Source organism: Myotis nattereri, assembly GCF_964212035.1.
Source record: "Myotis nattereri genome assembly, chromosome: 6".
Classification (NCBI taxonomy): domain Eukaryota; kingdom Metazoa; phylum Chordata; class Mammalia; order Chiroptera; family Vespertilionidae; genus Myotis; species Myotis nattereri.
In genome coordinates, this window is record NC_138081.1 from 1,375,257 (window position 1) to 1,381,256 (window position 6,000).

The window sequence follows — 6,000 nt, forward strand, 5'->3', positions numbered from 1 at the left end:
CCACGGGTAATGTCAGTGATTGAACACGGCAGGGTATGTAGTAAGAACCTACTTACTTTTATTTCAAGTGCTTATTACAAGTTTGAAATCATTTCTGGAAACTCTAAATGTATATTTTAAGAGTTATACCACAATTACAGCGTTTCTTACAAGTATGTACTGGAACCATCAGGATATTAACTGATTCACCAAAAAGACGCTTGAGAAATCCGGCCTAAATTGTAAACATAAGCAGTATAGTCCTCACTTACAGTCTTTCTACACTAATTTTGAGCTGTAGAAACATGAATTCCTAGTATTTGAAAGCAAATTCAAGTGAAAACACTCCCTAAAGTGCCCGGAGTTGTAAATATTATCAGTTTTCAGGTCATTTCCCAGCTTTCCACGGGTAATGTCAGTGATTGAACACGGCAGGGTATGTATTAAGAACCTACTTACTTTTATTTCAAGTGCTTATTACAAGTTTTAAATCATTTCTGGAAACTGTAAATGCGTATTTTAAGAGTTATACCACAATTAGAGAGTTTTCTTACAAGTATGTACTGGAACCGTCAGGATATTACCTGATTCACCAATAAGACGCTCGAGAAATTCCGCCTCAATTATAAACATGAGCAGTATAGTCCTCACTTACAGTCTTTCTACACTAATTTTGAGCTGTATAAACATGAATTCCTAATATTTGAAAGCAAATTCAAGTGAAAACGCTCGGTGTAGTGGCCGGAGTTATAAATATTTTCAGTTTTCTGGTCATTTCCCTGCTTTCCACGGGTAATGTCAGTGATTGAAAACGGCAGGGTATGTAGTAAGAACCTACTTACTTTTATTTCAAGTGCTTATTACAAGTTTTAAATCATTTCTGGAAACTCTAAATGTATATTTTAAGATTTATACCACAATTACAGCGTTTCTTATAAGTATGTACTGGAACCATCAGGATATTAACTGATTCACCAAAAAGACGCTTGAGAAATCCGGCCTCAATTGTAAACATAAGCAGTATAGTCCTCACTTACAGTCTTTCTACACTAATTTTGAGCTGTATAAACATGAATTCCTAGTATTTGAAAGCAAATTCAAGTAAAAACACTCCCTAAAGTGCCCGGAGTTGTAAATATTTTCAGTTTTCTGGTCATTTCCCTGCTTTCCACGGGTAATGTCAGTGATTGAACACGGCAGGGTATGTAGTAAGAACGTACTTACTTTTATTTCAAGTGCTTATTACAAGTTTGAAATCATTTCTGGAAACTCTAAATGCGTATTTTAAGACTTATACCGCAATTAGACAGTTCTTACAAGTATTTCTTGCACCGTCAGGATATTAACTGATTCACCAAAAAGACGCTCGAGAAATTCAGCCTCAATTGTAAACATAAGCAGTATAGTCCTCACTTACAGTCTTTCTACACTCATTTTGAGCTGTATAAACATGAATTCCTAATATTTGAAAGCAAATTCAAGTGAAAACGCTCGCTTAAGTGGCCGGAGTTGTAAATATCAGTTTTCTGGTCATTTCCCTGCTTTCCACGGGTAATGTCAGTGATTGAAAACAGCAGGGTATGTAGTAAGAACCTACTTACTTTTATTTCAAGTGCTTATTACAAGTTTGAAATCATTTCTGGAAACTCTAAATGCGTATTTTAAGACTTATACCACAATTAGAGAGTTTTCTTACAAGTATGTACTGGAACCGGCAGGATATTAACTGATTCACCAATAAGACGCTCGAGAAATTCGGCCTCAATTGTAAACATAAGCAGTATAGTCCTCACTTACAGTCTTTCTACACTAATTTTGAGCTGTATAAACATGAATTCCTAGTATTTGAAAGCAAATTCAAGTGAAAACGCTCGCTAAAGTGGCCGGAGTTGTAAATATCAGTTTTTTGGTCATTTCCCTGCTTTCCACGGGTAATGTCAGTGATTGAAAACGGCAGGGTATGTAGTAAGAACCTACTTACTTTTATTTCAAGTGCTTATTACAAGTTTGAAATCATTTCTGGAAACTCTAAATGCGTATTTTAAGACTTATACCACAATTAGAGAGTTTTCTTACAAGTATTACTGGAACCGTGAGGATATTAACTGATTCACCAAAAAGACGCTCAAGAAATTCAGCCTCCATTGTAAACATAAGCAGTATAATCCTCACTTACAGTCTTTCTACACTAATTTTGAGCTGTATAAACATGAATTCCTAATATTTGAATGCAAATTCAAGTGAAAACGCTCGCTAAAGTGGCCGGAGTTGTAAATATTATCAGTTTTCTGGTCATTTGCTGCTTTCCACGGGTAATGTCAGTGATTGAAAACGGCAGGGTATGTAGTAAGAACCTACTTACTTTTATTTCAAGTGCTTATTACAAGTTTGAAATTATTTCTGGAAACTCTACATGCGTATTTTAAGACTTATACCACAATTAGAGAGTTTCTTACAAGTATTACTGGAACCGTCAGGATATTAAATGATTCACCAAAAAGACGCTCGAGAAATTCAGCCTCAATTGTAAACATAAGCATTATAGTCCTCACTTACAGTCTTTCTACAATAATTTTGAGCTGTATAAACATGAATTCCTAATATTTGAAAGCAAATTCAAGTGAAAACGCTTGCTAAAGAGGCCGGTTTTGTAAATATTAGCAGTTTTCTGGTCATTTCCCTGCTTTCCACGGGTAATGTCAGTGATTGAAAACGGCAGGGTATGGAGTAAGAACCTACTTACTTTTATTTCAAGTGCTTATTACAAGTTTGAAATCATTTCTGGAGACTCTACATGCGTATTTTAAGACTTATGCCACAATTAGAGAGTTTTCTTACAAGTATGTACTGGAACCGTCAGGATATTAACTGATTCACCAATAACACGCTCGAGAAATTCGGCCTCAATTGTAAACATAAGCAGTAGAGTCCTCACTTACAGTCTTTCTACACTAATTTTGAGCTGTATAAACTTGAATTCATAATATTTTAAAGGAAATTCAAGTGAAAACGCTCTGTAAAGTTGACGGAGTTGTAAATATTATCAGTTTTCTGGTCATTTCCCTGCTTTCCACGGTTAATGTCAGTGATGGAACACGGCAGGGTATGTAGTAAGAACCTACTTACTTTTATTTCAAGTGCTTATTACAAGTTTTAAATCATTTCTTGAAACTCTAAATGCGTATTTTAAGACTTATACCACAATTAGAGAGTTTTCTTACAAGTATGTACTGGAACCGTCAGGATATTAACTGATTCACGAATAAGACGCTCGAGAAATTCGGCCTCAATTGTAAACATAAGCAGTATAGTCCTCACTTACAGTCTTTCTACACTAATTTTGAGCTGTATAAACATGAATTCCTAGTATTTGAAAGCAAATTCAAGTAAAAACACTCCCTAAAGTGCCCGGAGTTGTAAATATATTCAGTTTTCTGGTCATTTCCCTGCTTTCCACGGGTAATGTCAGTGATTGAAAACGGCAGGGTATGTAGTAAGAACCTACTTACTTTTATTTCAAGTGCTTATTACAAGTTTGAAATCATTTTTGGAAACTCTAAATGTATATTTTAAGAGTTATACCACAATTACAGCGTTTCTTACAAGTATGTACTGGAACCATCAGGATATTAACTGATTCAGCAAAAAGACGCTCGAGAAATTCGGCCTCATTTGTAAACATAAGCAATATAGTCCTCACTTACAGTCTTTCTACACTAATTTTGAGCTGTAGAAACATGAATTCCTAGTATTTGAAAGCAAATTCAAGTGAAAACACTCCCTAACGTGCCCGGAGTTGTAAATATTATCAGTTTTCAGGTCATTTCCCAGCTTTCCACGGGTAATGTCAGTGATTGAACACGGCAGGGTATGTATTAAGAACCTACTTACTTTTATTTCAAGTGCTTATTACAAGTTTTAAATCATTTCTGGAAACTCTAAATGCATATTTTAAGAGTTATACCACAATTAGAGAGTTTTCTTACAAGTATGTACTGGAACCGTCAGGATATTAACAGATTCAAAAAAAAGACGCTTGAGAAATTCGGCCTCAATTGTAAACATAAACAGTATAGTCCTCACTTACAGTCTTTCTACACTAATTTTGAGCTGTATAAACTTGAATGCGTAATATTTTAAAGGAAATTCAAGTGAAAAAGCTGTGTAAAGTTGCCGGAGTTGTAAATATTTCAGTTTTCTGATCATTTCCCAGCTTTCCACGGGTAATGTCAGTGATTGAACACGGCAGGGTATGTATTAAGAACCTACTTACTTTTATTTGAAGTGCTTATTACAAGTTTGAAATCATTTCTGGAAACTCTAAATGTGTATTTTAAGACTTATACCACAATTAGAGAGTTTTCTTACAAGTATGTACTGGAACCGTCAGGATATTAACAGATTCACCAAAAAGACGCTGGAGAAATTCGGCCTCAATTGTAAACATAAGCAGTAGAGCCCTCACTTACAGTCTTTCCACACTAATTTTGAGCTGTATAAACTTGAATTCGTAATATTTTAAAGGAAATTCAAGTGAAAACGCTCTGTAAAGTTGCCGGAGTTGTAAATATTATCAGTTTTCTGGTCATTTCCCTGCTTTCCACGGGTAATGTCAGTGATTGAACACGGCAGGGTATGTAGTAAGAACCTACTTACTTTTATTTCAAGTGCTTATTACAAGTTTGAAATCATTTCTGGAAACTCTAAATGTATATTTTAAGAGTTATACCACAATTACAGCGTTTCTTACAAGTATGTACTGGAACCATCAGGATATTAACTGATTCACCAAAAAGACGCTTGAGAAATCCGGCCTAAATTGTAAACATAAGCAGTATAGTCCTCACTTACAGTCTTTCTACACTAATTTTGAGCTGTAGAAACATGAATTCCTAGTATTTGAAAGCAAATTCAAGTGAAAACACTCCCTAAAGTGCCCGGAGTTGTAAATATTATCAGTTTTCAGGTCATTTCCCAGCTTTCCACGGGTAATGTCAGTGATTGAACACGGCAGGGTATGTATTAAGAACCTACTTACTTTTATTTCAAGTGCTTATTACAAGTTTTAAATCATTTCTGGAAACTGTAAATGCGTATTTTAAGAGTTATACCACAATTAGAGAGTTTTCTTACAAGTATGTACTGGAACCGTCAGGATATTACCTGATTCACCAATAAGACGCTCGAGAAATTCCGCCTCAATTATAAACATGAGCAGTATAGTCCTCACTTACAGTCTTTCTACACTAATTTTGAGCTATAGAAACATGAATTCCTAGTATTTGAAAGCAAATTCAAGTGAAAACAATCCCTAAAGAACCCGGAGTTGTAAGTAATATCAGTTTTCAGGTCATTTCCCAGCTTTCCACGGGTAATGTCAGTGATTGAACACGGCAGGGTATGTATTAAGAACCTACTTACTTTTATTTCAAGTGCTTATTACAAGTTTTAAATCATTTCTGGAAACTCTAAATGTATATTTTAAGATTTATACCACAATTACAGCGTTTCTTATAAGTATGTACTGGAACCATCAGGATATTAACTGATTCACCAAAAAGACGCTTGAGAAATCCGGCCTCAATTGTAAACATAAGCAGTATAGTCCTCACTTACAGTCTTTCTACACTAATTTTGAGCTGTATAAACATGAATTCCTAGTATTTGAAAGCAAATTCAAGTAAAAACACTCCCTAAAGTGCCCGGAGTTGTAAATATTTTCAGTTTTCTGGTCATTTCCCTGCTTTCCACGGGTAATGTCAGTGATTGAACACGGCAGGGTATGTAGTAAGAACGTACTTACTTTTATTTCAAGTGCTTATTACAAGTTTGAAATCATTTCTGGAAACTCTAAATGCGTATTTTAAGACTTATACCGCAATTAGACAGTTCTTACAAGTATTTCTTGCACCGTCAGGATATTAACTGATTCACCAAAAAGACGCTCAAGAAATTCAGCCTCCATTGTAAACATAAGCAGTATAGTCCTCACTTACAGTCTTTCTACACTAATTTTGAGCT